The 20,933-nt window shown below is 41.0% G+C and overlaps 1 long non-coding RNA gene across 1 annotated transcript in view; it reads right to left on the bottom strand.

Moving 5' to 3' along the window:
- Positions 1 to 20,625, bottom strand: part of LOC140532948 (uncharacterized) — a 53,934-nt gene extending 33,309 nt beyond the window's left edge. Inside the window, exon 1 of the long non-coding RNA XR_011976748.1 lies at positions 20,371 to 20,625. This is a non-coding gene — a long non-coding RNA (uncharacterized lncRNA). The remainder of the gene's footprint in view (positions 1 to 20,370) is intronic.
- Between the last annotated feature and the right edge of the window lie 308 nt (positions 20,626 to 20,933).

Raw genomic sequence — 20,933 nt, 5'->3', positions numbered from 1 at the left:
GTGAGTTCGGATCCAAGCTGTTATTTATTATCTGTATGATCTTGAGAAAGGTCATAAGTGGTCCAGCCATGGATATTCCTTGTCTATATGTGTTCCCTACATACATATGTATATGTGTGCATACATGTATATTTATTTATATATCTATGTCTAGCCATTTATCATTCTATTTATATTTATATGGCTTCGTATGTTTCAGTTGTTTTTCAGTTGTGTCTGACTCCTTGTGACCCCACTTGGGGTTTTTGTGGCAAAGATGCAGGAGTGGCTTGCCATTTCCTTCTCTAGACCATTTTACAGATGAGGAAACTGAGGGAAACAAGGTTAAGTGACTTCTTTCTCTCTCTCTCTCTCTCTCTCTCTCTCTCTCTCTCTCTCTCTCTCTCTCTCTCTCTCTCTCTCTCTCTCAGTTTCTGTTCTCTTTCCCTTGTTGAAAAACCCAAAGCATAGTATGATGATATGGTGAAAGCTAGTGGAAAGACTGACATTTACCATTTCAGTTACTTTTCTCCCCCTAATCTCAAGGCCTATGTTGTCATTATAGAGACAGAAATACCTTTCATCCACATATTTCAAAACAGATGTGGAGCCAGATTCTCCCCATGTATCACTATAAGCTTGACACCTTTCAAAGCTATGTTCAGTCTTTCAAGGTCACCAGGGGTCCTCCCATTCAGTATACTAAGCAAGTGGCTACACAGTGGGGGGAAACATGGTTTGATCAGAAAGTCAGTAGTTTGAATGGTTCCTAGCCTTCCATCCTCAGGCATTGAGACAGCACATGGAGAAGCCTGGAGGTCAATGCAGAGAGGAGACACTATGAGGGCTGAGTGTGTTCTATTATGGGCTTAATACAGCTTCATATATAACAGAGCTTCCCAACCGTAAGTGGGGGCCAGGACTGGCCTGTGGCAAAAGCAGAAAGGAAGTGAAGTTTGTCTTTAGCACCTCTTCATTGTTCCTTTTTGTAACTCCCCCTTCACCTTGACTTGGCTAGAAGTTACCATTTTATCTATTAGGCAACTGGCTGTTTCCATTGCTGGTATCAGCATTATTAAATGAAAAGTTCCATGAGGATAAGGCTGACTCTCATTGAGGTGAAGGGTTTTTTGTTTGTTTTTGTTTTTACCATGAAATGCCCTTGATGATGTGGGCCACCATTCTCTTCTATTAGGCCAGCTAATTGCAAGCTTACTAGTTTACCATCTGCCCAGCTGCTGGTGTCATGGAATCACAGGGTTTAGAGTTTCAAGGGGCTTGTAAAGTCTGTTCCATCCTTTCTCATTTACAGTTCCTATCACCAGACTCCTGTCACTGGAATGATGAAATACAATTGAATCTCTGCTTAGGAAGCTCCTCTCCTATGCCTAAAGCAAAAAAAAACATGGGATGGGAAAATACTGAGAAGAGAGGTCTGAACTGGGGGCATGGACTAGAACAGGGATGGGGAATCTGGCCTCAAGGCCACATGTGGCTTTCTGGGTCCTTGGCTGTGAACTTTTGACTGAATCCAAGTTTTACAGAACAAATTCTTTTATTAAGGGGATTTGATCTGTGAAGTTTGGATTCAGTTAAAGGAGCATACTTAAGGACTTAGAAGGCCACATGTGGCCTCAAGGTTGTAGGTTCCCCACCCTTGAACTAGAATCCAATAAAACTCAAAAATGGGCAGAGAATGTCTTGCATGAATACATAGGAATATACTTTCAGGAAATCAGCCCCAGAAAAGTTGACAAGTGGCCAAACATGAAATGGAAAAGACCTCCTTGCTGCCTATTTTAAACCTTAAAAGTGGTTCCCTCCTTATTATCTGATTACATTCTCTTTTGATCTGAAAGGTCTCCAAGATTTCAGTTCCAGAGGGCTGATGATGAAGCATCCTACTCATCTCTTCCAAAAGAAGTGATGGGTTCAGGCAGAATGAGTCATATATTTTCTGGACTTGCCTAGGGTGGGAACTCTTGGTTATAAATATTTGTAACAAATATGTTATTTTTTTCTTTTCTTTTTTTCCATTAAGGAGAAAGTAAGGGAGTGGGAGGGAGGGAGAGAGAGAAGAAAAGAGACAGTGAGAGATGGACAGACAGACAAGAGACAGAGGTGCCTAAATTATCCAGATAATTAATGTCAATTTTTCAAACAATTTAAAAAAACCTACATGAGTCAAATGGTTCCCCAATTTTTCAACCAGGAGAATGTGGCACAAAATATCTTGAAATCAACTTCCTAAGACAACATCAGTTGATGTAAAGTGGTGTCCCTGGGATGGATCAATGCTACTTTTGGGGGGACCACTAAGGAGAGGGGTTTGGGAGGGAGAGGAAGAATTAAGGTGGAACTTGGCCAGATAGGAACTCACTTAGAGTGCAGCTGCTGAGGGGAGAAGTAAGCCATCCCTTTCCTATTTATGTAATTTTTCTTGCTTTGTTTAATTATTTCTAGCCTCTAAAGGACTGTAAATATTTTGTTCCCTCCTAATTTTGGCATCTGGCAGAAAACCCTAGTTGTCACACATCAGTTATAGCTTTGGCAACTGATTCTTCCTTATATACTTTTCCTTCTGCATTATACTTTGTATTCTGTATAGTATTTTATATTTTTTCAAAATGCTTTCACAGACCTGATCTTCTTTTAGTTCAGTGTTATTTAGCCCTGATCTCTAGAAAGAAGAATTTTAACAATCACCCCTGAAGCTTCAGCATGAACATTCCATCTTAGGTCTTCACACCACAGAAATGGACCAGATTGGATTTAATAGGGCTCTATTGTGGAATAGTTGCCTCTTCCCCTTAAGCATAGGTGATCTCTGGTCACTGACATAAATATAACAAAAAGTTACAGAGGGAAGGAGTGTCCTGACAAGCATTTGGCGGATCTGATATTTGACTGATTCATCTGTGAGGCCACTGGATAGTTTCATTTGCAGGTTTCAGCATTTTAAATTAGATTGTACATTGTCAGCTAGACAATACTACAAGAAAATGCTTAATATGTGATTCTAAGAGGCCAGGCCCATTTTAATTTTCTGTTAGCTCATTGTTGGAGCTGAAATGAACCTTAAAGATCATCCTTTAAAGCATATTCATTTTTACAGTTGAGAAAACAGTGTTCCAGAACGATTTAGTCATTTGCACTGACTGGCCAACAAATGGATTTTTCTGTAAAGAGAAATTCATTTGTCTCTTGCAGACAGACAGAGAGTTGATCTACTGAGTTGCAAAAGATCTCTTCCCTGCCCTAAGGATTATAGGAGGGTAGGATGCTTAAGAGCATCATAGGTTATGGAGCAAAAAGAAACCCAAAAGGTCATCCTATAGAACCCTCTTTCCCTAGCAGGGGGTTTGTTTTGCATTTATAATGCTGATTAGTGTGCTCCACAGGAAATGGTCAAACTGGTTTTCTTCTCAACAGGCTCATGGGGGATCAGGAGAAGAGAATAGCGGAGCTTTACAGGCAAGGGAGAAATGTGCTATGGGTTTTAGTCTGCTTTGTAATTAGCTTACACAGTGTTCATAACCAGGGACTAATTAAGTCAATGCTGGACTGTTAGGGGGCTCAGCTCCATCCTCACACCAGTTAGTGGATTAGCCTGGATCTTGATTTTTTCCTGCCCTACCCCTTTGGTGTCATGGCACGGTTAATCACCACCTTCACCAGAGGGTCCATTTTAGAATTTATCAGCAATTCCAATAAATACATAGGGAAAATTCATGTAATTCCTATCCTTATAGTTCCAAGTAATAGACAATTCATTGCATTTGAGTGTTATTCCACCTTCTTCATCTAAGATTCCTTCCACTGCTAACACAGGTCATTAAAGTTTCTAGGACATTAAGATACACCCCACAGTGTGAGAAAGGTTGGTGACTTCATTCCTCTCTTTATAGGTTCCTAGACCTAACACTGGAAGGGAAGAGCCCTTAGAGGTCATCTACTCCAGTTCCATCATTTAACAGGTGAGGAAACTGAAGCCCACAGAAGTGAGATGACTTCTCAAGGATATGGAGTAAGGGGCAGGGTCAGAATTTGAACTCAGGTTCTCTGACTCCAAATCTAGATCTTTTACCACTATTCAGGCTGCAGTAGAGAAAAGAGAGCTGGCTATCTTCTTTGTAGGCCCATGATCCTCCACAGTAGGATGGGAAAAAGGTAATGAGGATGCACTTAAAAAGCCAGAGATGTTAAAGCAAAGCTTCTTCACTCAAGAAAAGCAGTAGCATTTTTCTCACATTCATTCAACATGTTCTTGATTTCCTTTCATGTACAAAGCACTTGTAATAGGGGAAATTCTAAAAGACACTATATAAAGCAAGATCATTATCTTCTAGGAGTTTACAATCCAGCCAGGGGACAAGGAGGGAAGGAATAAGAGATATACATATATATTCTTTGTAGAACCCCTACAAGATTGCATGCAATCTCAAGGAGGGAGGGGGGAAGAAAGGAAGAAAATTTAAAACTTATGGGAGTGATTGTTGAAAACTGAAAACAAATAAATTAATTAAATTTTAAAAAATAAATATGTATTCTTACCCAATAATATAAATAGAATAGAATAAGTTCCTTAAGATCAAGGACTATTTTGGATCTTATCTCCATATCCCAATGCTGTGATAAAAATAATAATGATAGTTATGAAGATGATGACGACAATAATAGCTAGCATTTATATAGCTCTTTAAGGTCTGCAAAGCACTTTACAAATATTCTCTCACTTGAGCTTCACTATAATCCTACAAATGAAGAAACTGAGGCAGATAGGTTAAGTGATTTGTCTATGATCACACAGCTACTAAGTGTTAGAGGCTGGATTTGAACTCAAGTCTTCCTGACTCCATGTCCAGCATTCTATCTACTGTGCCACTGAACTCCTCTTTTGAAACCAAATATCTATTTGTTGAATTAAGTTGAATTGCAAAATAACTAGTACAGGTAGTAAGAAGAGAGAGGAATAACTCATTTTTGTATCAGATTTATAAAGTTATAACAATCTCCATCTCTTGACTCTTCATACCCTTGCACACACAATAGTAGTGTATCATTATCTCCCATTTTTCTGATGAAGAAACTAAGGCACAGAGAAGTTTAGTGATGACCATGCATGGTCAAACATTTAAGAAGTGTTTGAGTTTGAATTTAAACCCAGGACCCCTTCTACTACACAGGTCTAGGAAGTGGAGAAGGAATGAATTGAATTATTTGAGAAATGGATAGATTAGTATAATGAGAGACTAATACCTGTCTTAGAAGGGGGGAATGAGGGAGAGGAGGAGGAGGAGGAGAAGAAGAAGGAGAAGAAGAAGAAGAAGAAGAAGAAGAAGAAGGAGGAGGAGGAGGAGGAGGAGGAGGAGGAGGAGGAGGAGGAGGAAAAGGAGAAGGAGGAGGAAGAAGAAGAGGAGGAGGAGATCATATGACCCTTTCAAATCTGTAATTAGGTTCCCTGAGCAAAATTTAGTCAAGCAATTACAAATCTTTTACATACCATTTTGGGAAACTTTGCACAAACTGTAAAAAGGAAATAACCTGATTCATTGATCTGATTACAACAGAGCCTTATTAGAAAGGTATGGGAGGTATTAGAAATGTATACCATATGTTTTTCTGAACCCACCAGCAATGCATATTAACAATGAAGCAACTACAAAGCACCTAGAATATGTCACAGGTATAGTCAATGGCACGGATATGAGACAATTATTGGTGTTATCCTTTGTCTCTTAAGCACATTTCCTCCCTCTTTCTCTTCTCTCATTCTTAAATCCTTTCCCTCTTCTTCCCTCACTCCTCTACCATTTCTATTCCCTCTTTTCCCTGCCATATACACAATTTTCTTTCTCTTCTTCTTTTCCTTCTTTGCTACCAAGGTCTTACAACTACCAGAGATACAGGTTAGACTCCATGGATCTCACTTAGAGATCTTGTAAACAACATGTCTGATACACACACACACACACACACACACACACACACACATTCTTTTTGCACTCATTACTTTACTCAGGATTTGATATAGGATTTAGAGCTGATCTTTAGAGATAGAATCCTTTTTACAAATTAGGAAACTGAGACCCACAAACCATTAAGTGACCTATTAGTCCTTTAGGCATAAAAACTTTGCTCATTTAAATCATTTTAAATTGAAAAATTTTAAACTTGATTGTGATAATGATAACCTCTTCATAATGATTATCATTTTTGTACTGAGTATACCATAGTAGAGTGACACCCTTAGGGACTTTTGAATATATATATATGTACACACATGCAAGTACATGTACACAACACATATGTATACATATACACTATTTGCCGTTGCACTAAATGACCACAGACACATTTTTCAAATTTTCTATTTTTTTCTTCTGATGTGTCCTTTACTGTCATTTCTCATTGCTCTCAGTGTGACTGCCTCTATAAGCTCCTAAGAAACAAGATTACTAAATGAATTAGAATTATGTTAAATTAAAAGTAACTAGGCTTTGAATTAAGATCTGATGGGGTTTCCTATGAGTGAACTATATTAACATTATTGTATCATTTTTGCTAATCAGAGGGTATTTTTCTTCTAACTTCCTGATTCTTGGCTATGTTCCACATGGATGAAATTTCTGGATAGCTGAGTTCCTGAGCAGTGAGGCTGTACCAGCATTGCAAATTTTCCTGAGAAAAACCCAGATTGATCATAGGCAAAAACTTACTCCTATCCTAGCAATAACCTAGGGATGTCTATTTATAATTCTTTTTATGATTGTGAACTTCTTAAAGATCGATCCAGATATTATGCTCTGTATTCCTCATGGTGCTGAGAACACAGTGGTTACTTGGAGACACAGTGGTGTGGTAAAAAGAGCCCAGAAGCAAGAGTTGATAAACTTGAGTTTTAGAATCATAGACATCTAGTTGGAAGGCCCTTCAGAGTTTCCCCTAGCCCAAGGAAACAGACACAGAGAATGATATGCCCAAGGTCAGAAAGAGCAGAGCTGGGATTTGAACCCAGGGTCTTTGAACACCAAATCCAGCACTCTTTCTGCTATACAGTTCTGCAGAAAGTCTCAGTTCTACTGTTAACAAGCTGGGAGGGGTCTGAAGCAAATCATTTAACCTCTTTGGCCTCAATTTAGTCCCCAGTAAAATAACAGTGTGTGTGATCTCTGAGGTCTGCTCCAGCTCTAAAATTCTATGATTCTAAAGATTTATTGAGGGACTGAATCACTGGATGAGGTTTCCAAATCTTCTCATCAGAACGATATCATTTGCCCACAGAAATAATCTCAGTGCAGGACTGTGTGGATTTTCCCCAAGAAGCATCTGACCTTTGATTATTTCAACATCTCTACCCAACAGTATGTGGCCAACAGTACTAAACTGGGGTGGAGGGAAAGAAAAAAAGTAATAAGCACTTGTGAGAAGACACATTTGTATTTAATCCTTAAAAAGTTGTTCTGTTGGAACAATAAGAAACAGAGAAAACAGAATATATATTGTAATAACTTTGGCTGCAAAAATAAATGTTTAGAGTGCAAGTTCTTCTGCATTCTTTCTTTCATTAGATGCACAAAAGAATGCAAAAAGGTGCATAGGGCAGGTCACTAGCCTCTCTGGGCCTCAATTTCCTCATTTTTAAAAATAAATGACTTGTCCAAGGTCACCAAACATTTCTAGTCTGAAATTGGACTAGAGATCAATTTTCCATATTCCTAGTCTAGCTCCCCTAACTAATGAGAAAATGTTGTCAAACCCTAAATATAAATATGAGTTGTTAATTGTCTTAGGATTTGTAACTGGAGGGGCCCTTAAAGATCTATTCAAGCCAACTCCTTTTTCTGTCTTGAATATAAAAACCTAAGGAATACTGAAAAAACAAACAAACCACAACTCCAGTCACTTGAACTAGTCTCTGTACTATAACTATTCCCCTGTTTCTGTCTTGTTCATCTTTCTAGTCTAGTCCTTCTACATTAAGAAGACATGTTATTGATCCCATATACTCCTCTCCCCCTACTCCAACGTGGTCACTATGGGACCCCAGCTCATAGACTAATAGGATTTAGAGCTGAAAGGGACTTTGGAGATAATCTAGTCCAACCCAATCATTTTACAGATTTACAATGTCCTGGTGACCTTTCCAGGAAGGAAGCACCAGATAGTTTAAAAGGGGGTGGGGGGGAAGGAACTGGATTTGGAGTCACTGAAATTGGGTTCAGATCCCAGTTCTGATACTAATTACCTGAGTGATTGGGTGAGTCACTTAATCTCCTTCAGCCTCAGTTTCCTTGAGGGTTAAAGGAGTGGGTTTGACTAGATCTCTAAGGTCCCCAAACCAGGACAATAACAATTCACATTTGTATTTAGGTTTTACAGAACACTTTTCACACAACAGTTCTGTGATGTATGCTGTGCATAGATTATTCGAATCTTGCTGTTGAGGAATAGGTTCAGAGAGGGAAATTACTCTTTCATGGGCACACAGCTATCAAGTGTGGGAGCATCTGGAGTAAATGTTCCAAAGCTAGTACTCTCCACCACACATTATACTCTTTCTCATAACCAATTGTTTTCAGATTGGGGATGGAGGCCGGGGTCAGTGGGCATCCCACTGAACATAGCTAACCAGCCTTGGCAGCCACCCTCCCATCAAACCTCTAAGCCTGACCTCTTGGGTTCTTAGGTTCCATGCTCCAATCAACCAAGCTAATAAGTTACAGAGATAGTAGAGGAAGATTGTGGAGATAGTATGGCTGAATAAGACTGATGATCCTCCTGTTTTTGAGTTTTCTGTTCTCCATTCTTTGTGAAACCTCACAAAGGCACTTCAACTGCTCCCTGCACCTGGGAACTGTATCATAACAAGTCGAGCTGAAGAGAAGGCAAGGGAAATATAATGCCCCTAATCTGATCGCCCTCTTATTGGCGGATAGTTTAAAGAACTCTCTTTTGTGTTTCCTTTCTGAGTGTGTCACACGTTGATAAAGGGAAGCAGAGGGAAAAGAAAATACAATTTCATATTAGTTCTCCCTTTCCCCCTCACCCGCACCCCCAGGATACCGCCCTACCCGCTTTTCCCAGTGAGAATCAGCCCAGTTGTACATGGCATTCCGGTTGGGATGTCCTAGCTGATGCTTCAGAAGGGTCGAGATGCCGGGTCTTCCCAGTACGCCGGGCTCTTGGGACAATAAACCCAGGAAGAAGTGGTGGATGAGCCGGAGGTGGGCCTTATGCCATTCGGGAAGAAAGAGCAAACACTGTGTGCCCAGAAGAAGGGGGGGGCGGGTGGCAGCACTCAGGCTGCTTCAGGACGGCACTTGGGGCACCTCGTCGGGAATTTGGGAAGACCAAAGGCTGGAGATCTGGGCCGTAATTAATCCGCTCACCTCCCCAAAATCCAACTCCACCTCTTTCTAGCATCAATATTCCTAGTACGACAAGAAGAGCTGAAAGGAGGTTGAGCTTGCGGCCTTATGCTAATCACCTGAGAGAGCTCAACTCGGTTCTCAAAAGTCTGCCGGGTTCATTCTACACCTCTCCCAGGTCCCTCAGCTCCCCTACCGCCTCTGCAAGGCTGGAGGCTCGGGACTTTTCTCCGGTGTGGAGCATCACCGAGAAAAGCGGCCCCATAAGAAGAGGTGCGCCTACCCTGGAGGGATACAGTCCGTGTAGCGAAGCAGGAACGTGACTGGAGGGAGGAAACTGCAAATGCGCTAGAAAGCCCAAGGCTAGAGTTTTCATTTAGCAAAACTCCTTTCTAATGCTCTTTTTCCTTCCTGCCCCACCCGTTTCCTTCTTAAACCCCATTTTCTGTGGCTGTGTAACGTGTGTCCGGAGAATAGTTCTTAGGCTCATTTGATCTTCTCAACTTGGACCTGGAAGGAGAAAGATGTGGGCTTTAATCCCGAAATACTTATAAAATCATCTCACCTCTCTGGGCTTCTGTTTTCTCATATTCCAAAATAGAGGTTGGACTGTGTTAACCTTTGAGGGTTCTAAGTGTGTGAGACTGTGATTTGCTTGGGACGATACGTATTTATATGTGATCACATGTGTTAGTACCTGATTTATAAATATGGATTGCTCTACACAAGTAACAATCATTTAAAATCACAATTATATAATCTGTCACTATATCTATGTTCGTAGACCAGTGAAAATCTGATTTTTGGCACTTAGTGAGTCTGGAAAAATAGACCCACAATTTTGCAAGGAGTTCTGAAGAGATTCTCAGTTCCTTTCACCTAAGGAAACAAGGGAACCAATTGAATGCCCTATTTGATCTCACAAAAGCGGGTCTAATGGCACTGTCTCAATCCTTGTCTCAGTCCCCGACTCTGGGCCAATTGCCTTCAGTCATGTCCTTCTTAAGGTACTCTCCCAGGCTAAGTTTAGGTTCAAATTCAATTTCTTCTCACCTACGATCCCGGGCTTTTGATCTTTATGTTAGCCCCCATTAGTTCTAAGTAGCAACGAAATTCCCCCTTTTTCCTGGTTCCTACACCACTTCTTGGTCCTGGTTTGTGGGTGTTGTTAAATAGATTGCTGAACCGAGACAGGATCTAGAGGACTTGGATTGGGGGAGCAGACTTCCCTAGGGTTGGCTCAGCCATTGACTGCCAATGGACCGTGCTATTTGTCTACATTTCCTAGGTGTTTGACAATGGGAAAATCAGTCCACTTCTCAGTCTAAGTGTCTTTGTCTGTAAAATGGAGAGGAGGTTCTTACTTGTTACCTATGTCGAAGGAATGTTACTAAGAGAAGCCTTTCTGAAGTCCGAAAGTGGTATAAAAATGTTGCTTTGCAAATGTCAGAGGCAGTTATTACGTAATATGTAGTCGGTATTATGTTGGAGTATTCTCCCCTGCTAGATTATAAACTCCATGAGGGCAAGGATCTTGTCAAACTTTGTAACACCTACAATCGCCTGCTTACGCACCCTCCCCGAGTCTAGTACAGTGATCTGCGCACAGAAGGCGTTTAACAAACAACTGCTTAATGTTGAGTAAAATGTATATTATTACTGTAGCCACGCAATTTCCCCCAAGTGAAACAGAGAAGAATCTACCTTCCATCTCACTTCTGTGTAAGTAACCAATTTGCGTTAGGGCCTTAGCTTTGAGGCTTGACTTTAAGTAGCCGAGGGCAGCTACAACTCTCCTCCTTCAGTGGCAGGCTAAGTTGAGGCAAATCAACCCTCTCGCTTACACCAGCTCTGTGAACGAACACGGACAACCAGGTGCATGGGCCAGAGAAGGGTCATGAAATTAGCGTTCATCCCCAAATATAATACGATTAAGAAACAAAATCTAAAGGCACCGAAAGAAAATGGGCGCGGTTGCAGCTGGGTGTGTAAATGGCCACTTTCACCATGAGGGCACTTTTGCTAGTGGAATTATGGGTTTCTCCACACCCTCATGCTATAACCACTTTGCTGGCCGACCGTTTTAGGTTCCTCCTGACGGTTTGGAAACATTTCTTCTCGCCTGATAAAAGCCAGACCTACTTCTCTGGACAAATCTTCCATTTTCTTGATGACTTCAACCACTGAGAAACTTGAGGAGTAACCAAGCTAGGGTCAACTTTTTAAGGGACAAGAAAATCTTCACCTAACACATAACCTGTAAATTATTCTCAGTCATTAGCCAAACAAAACACATCTTCAGTCTGAATGTTTCCACATGCGAATTAATTACGAAATGAGTCTCCTTGCTATTCCTTTCAAGTATAGGTTCCGAACAACCGAGAGGTTTACTTACTTGGATTTGGGACAAGTTACCTTTGTCAGTTTCTAAATCCTTTTCGCAAAAGAAAGGGGTCCCTTGTCTTTCCTCCTCCTTGCTAGCTCCCTCCTCTCCAAGAGTAAAGAATTCTCCCAGCGAGTAAAGAATTTCTCCTGAGCAAAGAATTCGGGTTCATAGAGCTGCGCACACCTGAGGTGTTGGATACCTTTTTCTCTATTTTAAGTTTTCTATAAGTGGCCCCCTGGCCAAAGGCAACTCCTTCAAGACAGTCCAGGAAGAGACGTTGCAAATTCTGCTACCAGCTGTAGGGAACCATTATAATATTAGTAAAAATAACAATCCTTCGTACGTGAGTCTCTAAAGTTTACGCTTATGAAACAAAATTCGGGAGCCCCTCCCTTGGCAAATCTACCTGAAAGTGTAAGAAAAGGTTCTAGTATTATGCAAACTTGATTATGTTTTTCCTGGTTGTTTTCAATCTTCTGAATATACAGCCATCTATGTAAGTTTTTTTAATGTAGTAAATGGGCAGCTAAATGAATTTCAAATTGTAATTTTTATGGTTAATTTGAAATCTCGCCCTTGTTGGATAATCCTGTTAGTTGGTGGCAAAACAAGGCGAAACTGTTGTCGAGGCACCCGCGATTCTAATAGGCATTTTATGTTAAATTACAGCTAATAGACTGAACAAAAGGGAAATGCGGATTTTCGAACTGAGCCCTCTTCCAGGGTCAGCCTCGCCGTCGTGAGGTGATCACGAAAATTAATCGAGGGGGGAAGGGATTGGGAGAGTTTTCACTCACCTCTCAGCCTGTCATACAGCCTCCCTGGCTTTGAAATTAAACAGCCAAATTTGGAAGCCCTATTATTTTATGTTAATGCATCCTTGTGCCCTAAATTCGCTCCCGTCTCCGTCTTACCCTGGGGCCTCCCAACTACTGAGCCCCCAACTCACTGAGGAACGAAGGAAAGCTGCAGGGAGCCTGAACTCCGGGCTCAATGTCTGGAGGTGTCTGAGGCAGTCATCGGGCCTAGCCAAGGCCACCAGGGGCATTGATGGAGTTTTAAGTGGACTGACTGGGAGACAGCAGAATGAGGAAATGGGCAGACTCTCTCTCTCTCCTTCTCTCTCTCTCTCTCTCTCTCTCTCTCTCTCTCTCTCTCTGTCTTTTCCTCCCTCCCTTTCTTTTTTCCCTTTTCTTCCTCCTTCTAAAGTCGCTCTGTAAATCTACTGGCTGGATAATCGCGGCATAAAAAGACAACAATACGCCCTTTCCCCTCTCTTTTTCACTACCATCTCTTCCCAACCCCACCCCCTTCAATCTAGAAATTTCCTAGACTTAACCTCCTCTCTCTAGTGTGCCTGGGTCTGTAACCCCGAAAGGACCCAGACAGCTGGAGCTTGTACCTTCTTTTTTTGGTCTAAAAAACAAGACCCCCAAACCAACAAACAGCCCACTCTCAAGGGGAATTCAACCAGTTTATTTACGTTTGCCAGCACTGAACCCGAGAGCGAAGATAAACAACCTCTGGGCTAGAACCCTTAGTGGTGGCGGGGATGGGGATGTCGGGGAGACAGACAGTCGCTGGGACTGAAAACTAACTAGCTTTCTTTCAGAACAGCCGGTGTGTCGGCGCTGGGCTTCCACGAGTCAAAAGCGTCTGACTGGGGGTGGGGGGAGATGTGTTATGTCTTGTTCTCCCGCTTGTCGCTGATACTGTTTCTTGTCATTGGCTACTGCCTTTTACCGTTCCAGTGAGTTTGATTGAAACGCGACTGGAAAGAAGGTGTCGAAGAAAGAGGGAGAGACTAGGAGAGAAGGGGGAGGGGGACAGGGAAGGGAGAGAGAAAAAAGAGATAAGAGATAGAAGGAAAAGGCAAGGGGAAACCAAGGAAAGGATGCGGCAAGGGGGAGAAAGGCAAGGGCGATGGAGATCGAGAAGGAAATAGAAAGAAAAAGCAGGAGGGCAGAGAAAGCTACAGAGCCGAGGACACGAGGAACGGGACCCACTGCCCACTCCCCGGGCCAGGCTATCTCCTCGCTGCAGAATGGGCAGGGACTGTTATTTTGAAATCCGCCGGCTGGACCCTCTGGGGTGCAGAATTCGGAGGTCAAGTGTCACTTCCTCTGCCAGTCAATCTTCAATATTCCTCGTAATGTTTTTAAATCGACGAATTCATTACGTGGGGACATGTGAATGGGGAGAGGCAATTCAGCACGGTGTTCGATCAATAGCCTCCACTAATGGTTCATTTTGCTCAGTGGAATACGGTATTGTAAAACCGGAAAGAGGTCCCTAATCGATATTGTTTCCCTCCTTTCAAGCTACAGGGAGGAAAGAAGACGGTGAGATTTTTAAAGGTCACTTAGGCAAGGTGGGAAAGTTGGATGCTGGTAAAGATCCTAATTTGTCTTTCTTCCTTCCCGACCCTATGCTTTTGACTCACACTTCTGCCTTCCCATCCTTCCTTTAAAACCCACCCATTCCACTCCATTTTGCACAGAGCAGTTGAGGATTGATTGTATGTGGATGGAGAAATCAGTTACACCAGAAACGTACTCGCACACGGGATTGTCACACACCAGACACCTACACTGGATCGTCCACGTGTTGGCAGCAAATTCATCTCGGTTCAGCCAAATCCCACATCAATTTCCCAAACAGTATTAAAAAAAAAAAAATAAAAGGTCACTTTAAAATCAGGGATGGTGAACGAAATGGAAGGCTAATATTTCAAACTGGCTCTCTGCAATCTTTAAAAGATAAAATATTAGATAAATGTGGGGGGGGGGTATACTCCCTTTATTTCCCTCTCTCATCATGCATCCTAGGCCAAGGCAGGAAAAGAGTGAAAAATAAACATCAAAATCCCCAGGATGTAGAAATGTTGACACAATATAGCCCTAAAATTGGGGAGGGAGGGAGATTAAGGCAACTAAAACCTAGAAAAAAATCAGACGGTAATAAAATAGAGTCTGGTTTTTCCCTTTCTAAATTCCTGAAGACAGAGGGAAGAATAGGGTGAAAAAATGTAGCCAGTGGAGCTTCTGATGATAGTTTTGAAATGACATTGAAAACAAAGTTGCCTGAACTAATAACTTGCATGACCTCCTAAGCACCTCGGTTTGGTGATGGGAATGTCCTACTCATTAGAAACCACCTCCTTCTCCTCACCACCATTTCTTTTGTGTAATCAGTCAGAACTTGCAGTGCTATGAATCCTTCCTCTCTCTCCCTTCACTCTTATAATTTATTTTTACATGGGTAGGGAGAACATAATCAAAACATATAGAGAATCAGGATGTAGGAACTATAGTTCGTGGTTATCTCTGACCAATAAAAACTTATCCTTCTCTTTGCATGTGGCACGTAGGACACAAAGAATGTGTTGTCGATAGAGAGGCCAATTTAAACCTTTGAACTGAAAGAGACATGGAAGGATGAGTCTATTATAGGTGTTTTCAATTTGGGGAGAGGAGGTTGACTTAGGTGAGTCCAAAAGAGTGCAGAAAGGAAATTTTGTGTTCCTGTTTTTGAAGTCTACCATTGTAGAGTCCTTGTATCCCCTCATCTTCAGGTTCATCCGACACCTGCTAAGTCAATTTCAATTGGAGGATGCCAGTTGAAGTTAAAGAGTGACACTCATTACGAATACAAAAGAAAGTCATCTTTTAACTCATTAAAATATAAAGGCAGTTGAAAAGGACGGAAATCAGGGGCACATCACCATAAGCACGGTTAATAATTATTACTACCATCATGGTCTTTTCCCCCAAGTGATTAGATCTTTGTCCCTTCATCATAACGAATCAAAACAGTGTCTAATGGTCTAAAGTTACACAAATTAGGTTCTTTATTCTACGGCCAGTTCATACAAGCCTAAGGTTCACACTGGAAGCTGCTATATTGTTCTACATTCTTTATGATGTTTCCATTTACCTGACTAGGCTGCTCCTTAAAGAAGCACCTTTCCACAGTTCCTTCACTAATTATTGTTTGAGTGGCTTTTGTTTTGTGTGATGGGAAGAGTACATTTTTTGTGTACCTTCAATTATTCATATGCTATTGAAAATAAATTGTTGCCTATGACAGTTATATTTTAAGGAAGAAAAGGAGAGGTTGCGTAATGTAAGAAACAGGTAAAGCATGGTACAAAGTCCTCACATTTCTCAGGTATCCCTTGAGAATCTCCACATTATTTCCTTAGTCTTTCCTCATCACACACACACACACACACACACACACACACACACACACAAATGTCTCACATTAAATGTGAATACCTTCCATTAAACAAGCTCTCGGGAACATCCCTTCTTACAAATATGTAATCTTGTGCTTAAATGTGTCTATCACCTAGATTCTTAATTAAATGTGCCACATTTGGGGCATTTTTCCTTGCCACCTTCTGTAAGCTGAAATGCTTTTCATTTTTAAAAACACAATCTATTTAAAATTTCTCCTCGGGTTTGGGTTTCCAAACATAATGTGTCAGGACAGGAGGCAAATGTTGTTTTAGCTGGAAGGTCCTAATAACAAACCCATTTATGCAAGCACATTAGGACGGGAAGAATAATTTCTGTTAGTTAAAATTTTTGAGCCAGAAAATTAAAAACAAATATTTAACTTCCCAATTTGGACACCAGGCTTTCGATGGCTGCTAAACTTTTACAATGCATATTCAATGAATTAAACACAATCTTTACTAGCCAAATAAAATGGGTTTAATGTAGTTCAAAAATAAGTTTGAATATATTCATGTATAAGTAAACTGCGTGGGCGTATCCACAGAGGACAGACATTGGGGTATATACTGTATAACTGTCTAGAATGGGGTCTAAATTATTTCAAAGCTGACTTTAAAATGCCAAACAAAAGACTGTTGATGAAGAGTTATGGTGGTAGTCTAAATTTTGTTTTCTTTTGTTATACTCTGTTTTTAACGAAGTTGCAGGGGGAACAGAAATGCCTTTTTTTTTTACCACCTTATTGGAAAACAAGACTTTTTTGTCCCCATTCTTCCAAGTCTGGTTCATTTTTAAGAATTATCCAATTTCTCCTCTGTAGTTGGTGGCCCTGAACTTGACAGATATATTTGCATGTATAGGTGGGTTAAACATAAATGTACATACAACACACACAAACACACCCTCTACGCTTTCTCATTAAATTAATAACTTCTAGTAATTCTATCATACACTAGAACTAACCCTTCACCAAGTCACCACAGAACTACAAAAAGCGAACATTTCTGGCATTTCGGCAACTGCTACCTATGGTCTGAGTGTTTGCCACTTATTGTTAGCATAGGAGCTGAGTTTTTTTCCAAAACGCTTCCAGTGAGGATGGATACTAGGGTGGGATGGAGAGACAGGATCAGGAAAGTGCCAGACTGGCTTTTCCCTGAGATCAATGTTAAATGAGGTCTTGGTATGAGGGAATGGCACTGGACCAGATGTCCCCTTACTTTTCTCCTAAAGCCTGCCTAACTAGGCCTTTGCCTGAAATCATTTTAAAACCAGAAAGCAGGGATTCCATGCCTCTCCCCCAATGTATGATCTCCGTAGTCCTGAGAGTCTCAAACCTTGTATTCCACGGTGTTTTGTGTTCCAACTGACTGGGAAAAAGGGCAGGTCTGGGCATACCGAGCATCTGCTAAAATCATTCTCGAGATGTTTCCTTCCCTGCCCCCTCCCCCCAGCCCTGGCTTAGACCCAGGACAATTCAACCTCAGAGTCTTGGGGTGTCTATTTCTCTCTCCCTGGCAGAGTCAATGGTGCTGCTTCCTTGGCCACCAATTCAGCTCTAGAGCAACAAAAAAGGAACCAACAGGCCTCAGGTGGAACAGATCCCTGTCTGAGCTTTCTTTAGGAAATTTAGGTTTTGGGAGGATGGGGTAAAAAAGCAGAGCAAAGGAACCCCAAAATGCAGAGCCTAGGGTTGGGTCTCCAAGCATTGCAAGAGGTGGGATTAAGTGAGGAGTATAAACAGAAACACTAGGTTTTCCCAGTATAAACTGGGGAGAAGGATGTGTGCACTCAATGTCTCTCTGTTCCCTGAGACAATCTGTGGGCTGCTTCTCTCCGTACACACTGCTTACTTCTGGCTAATAGTCTAAAAATCAATATTTCGCATATTAATAAAGGGAATAATATCAGTTCATATGATCGGCTATATACAACAACATACAGGCATGACATAAGTACGCATAAACCTAGATACGTTCATGTGTAGGTACAGTAAAATACACATGTTGAGTGCATGTCTGGACTGCTCTCGCCTCCTCTATTATTTTTCAAAAATCCACTGGCTTCGAAGCTTTTGGCTGTCACCCTTCCCCCACAGGCCGAACTAAAGGCCCTGGACCCAGGTAAACAGAATGATGTGCCAGGTAGAAGATATTCAGCGTGTCAGACTAGGATCTGTTAGACACTGTATTCAGCTAGTGCTCCCAGGAAGCGTCCCCAAAACCGACAACAAGAAAGCTGAGAAAATCTAACAGATCACAAACAGTATTGAACTTGCAGACAGAGAGCAAATGTTTAATATGAAATGAAACTCCTCAAGTTTTTGTTATTTTAACTACAAGAAACAGATATCCAAATAGTGAGTGGAAGTGGACCAGAAAGACTTGGGTTCTCCTGAAGATTTCAGGAATTCCCATTGTCATTTAAAATATCTGCATCCATATACAAGTATGTATATATGTGGAATATGTATATATAAAGGAGATATGTGTATATATGTATGAACACATACATATGTGTATATATATATGACCATACACACACACGCACATATTTTCCAACCTTGTTCAAACCAAGTGTTGGATGGCTCACACTTCTTTAAAATGAAAGTAGTAAGTACATGTTATTAGGCTCCTTAGCAATGTTCTATTGATTTTTTTCAAGGACATGAGTCAAGAGTTTGAGAAAAGTCAAGTTTTCAAAATGAAATCAAAAGATACGGTGCCTCCAAATGTGTATCTATAGCTAGACTACTTCCAGGTTATACAAAAACATGTAGAAGCATGTATACATATATACCTACATTTGGGCATGAAAGGAAACCATAAGAAGGAGAAAGCAAAAGAAATAACTACTGGCCTTGTTAGGCAAAAAAATTTAAAAAAAAAGAAAAAGAAAACAATAGAACTTTTCTTTCTTGGATGTTGATTGTAGTCAAAAGAGTTTACTCTTCAAAAAGTCCACCCCCAAGAGGAAAAGCCCCATGCGTTTGAGTTCACTTAAGTACACACACACACACACACACACACACACACACACATACACACACACGCACACACACACATGTGTTCCTACAGGACAATTAAATAAGGTAGGGTCGAAAAGAGGCCAGACCAAACAATCTGTGCTTTCACTTCTTGTGTAAAAAAACAACTCTTTACTGAAGCCCTTCCAGAAATGCTTCGGGCTGCTCTTTTTAGGAAGTTTTGACCCAGGGTCTTTTGGGGACACCTGTCGCACGTGATAATCCAACCTGGGAGCCTGCCATTTCTCTGTGTGAAGAGAATGAAACAGACAGCCCAAGCAAAGTCTTTCCTTCTCTCACTCAATACCTCCAACCACCACCAAAATCATAATATTTATACTTGTCATTATTAGTCTTCCTGTGACTCTCAGTAGGGGCTCTTGTCAAAGAAGGCTTTCTTTTCATTTAGTGGAGAACCCCACAGAATCCATCATTTCATTCTGGATCCTGGGTATCGCCTTCAGCCCAAGGTTTTGGTGCTGGTTTTGGCTCTGTATCATAGTCTGCAAATACAGTTTTCCTCCCTTTATCCCAGACCACTTACATTCTGGTCTGGGTGCCTGAATCAGAGCTGCTGTCCACACACACACACACACACACACACACACACACACACACACATTAATCTTTAATTAACTAGTTACACACAAACTGTTTTTGCCTAACAAATAAATAACTTAAAAGTCCCAGAAAAATCTACATGACTTCATGATGAGTAATTAGATTTGCTCAATTGAATTAGTCTGGATGGGTAAAGAGGTAAGCAAGGACAATAGAAAAAACACAGAGCCCTTAATAAACATCCTTGTTCCATTTGAGCCTACACCTCCTTGCCTTCAGTTTAGTATAAGGATTTGGCGGCTCTAATTTTAAAGTCTGAAAAACCAATCTGGCATTGTTCATTAAACAACAATAACAAATTGACTTGAATGAGAAGGGTCTCCTTTAGCTCAATGTGAGGCGAAATGGTCTTGGTTTAGGAAATACTAAAAATGAGACAAAAAAGTGTGGACTTTGCCAGAGCATCTGAGCTGTCCTTACATCAAGGGAACACCAGGGGGCAAGAGGAGTTTACAAAGGCCTGCTAAAAAGGCATCTTCCCTCCCTCTCCCCCACTCCCCCCTTCATCTTTTCTGGTGTATCACATGTTACAAGGCTAAAAGTCGTTTTGCAAGGTTATACGTTTCGAATTCCACCCAGACTCCTATCGCTCATCATTCACCTCTGGGGCACAATAAACAACTTCTTTAAAATAAATAAACAGATAGATAGATGAATAAATAGCACAAGAAAGTGGAAAGAATTTTTTTTTAAACTGAAAAAAAATGCCAAAATGTATTTAACCTCCCCGTTAATCTGACTTACCTTGCTGATATTTTGGCCTAATCCTATTTTCTCCATGCATTATAATGACTGTGAAATGACATATTTTGTTCTTCTGGCAGACGTTTTACATGACAAATGCATTATGAGGAGTTTCTCCTTCCTCACCCCTTTCTTTCCTTGTCGACTAGGTAGAGAGAGAGGACAGAGCTGGAGAACCGTTCCGGGGCCACTGATGGTCCATGCTGGAGGTCTTCTGAGTTATACAGCCCGCAAGGCTAGACAGGAACCAAATGAAATCACTCAAGGGAAACTTCACTGGAGACAAAAACACATTCAATTTCCTGATTCCATTCCTTCTCCTGGGTTATTTGTTTTTGCAAAGGCACATTCAACAAATTCAATGCTCAAAATGAAATCTCCTTTGCTTCCTGCGACTGTGAAAATAATATCTAAAATATTTTATGTGTATATATGTATACTAGAATAATGAAAACAATAAAAGGAAAAATAACTCCAGCTCTTTGAAAAATAAACTCAGCTGCTATTTAAAGACCTTTTGGGGACAACTTTTCTTTTCAGAATAGGGTGAGGCAGGGAAGGGG

Source organism: Notamacropus eugenii, chromosome 3 (assembly GCF_028372415.1).
Source record: "Notamacropus eugenii isolate mMacEug1 chromosome 3, mMacEug1.pri_v2, whole genome shotgun sequence".
NCBI classification, from domain to species: Eukaryota; Metazoa; Chordata; class Mammalia; order Diprotodontia; family Macropodidae; genus Notamacropus; species Notamacropus eugenii.
The sequence above is the reverse complement of the archived record's forward strand: the minus strand, read 5'-3'. Positions and strand labels throughout refer to the sequence as shown.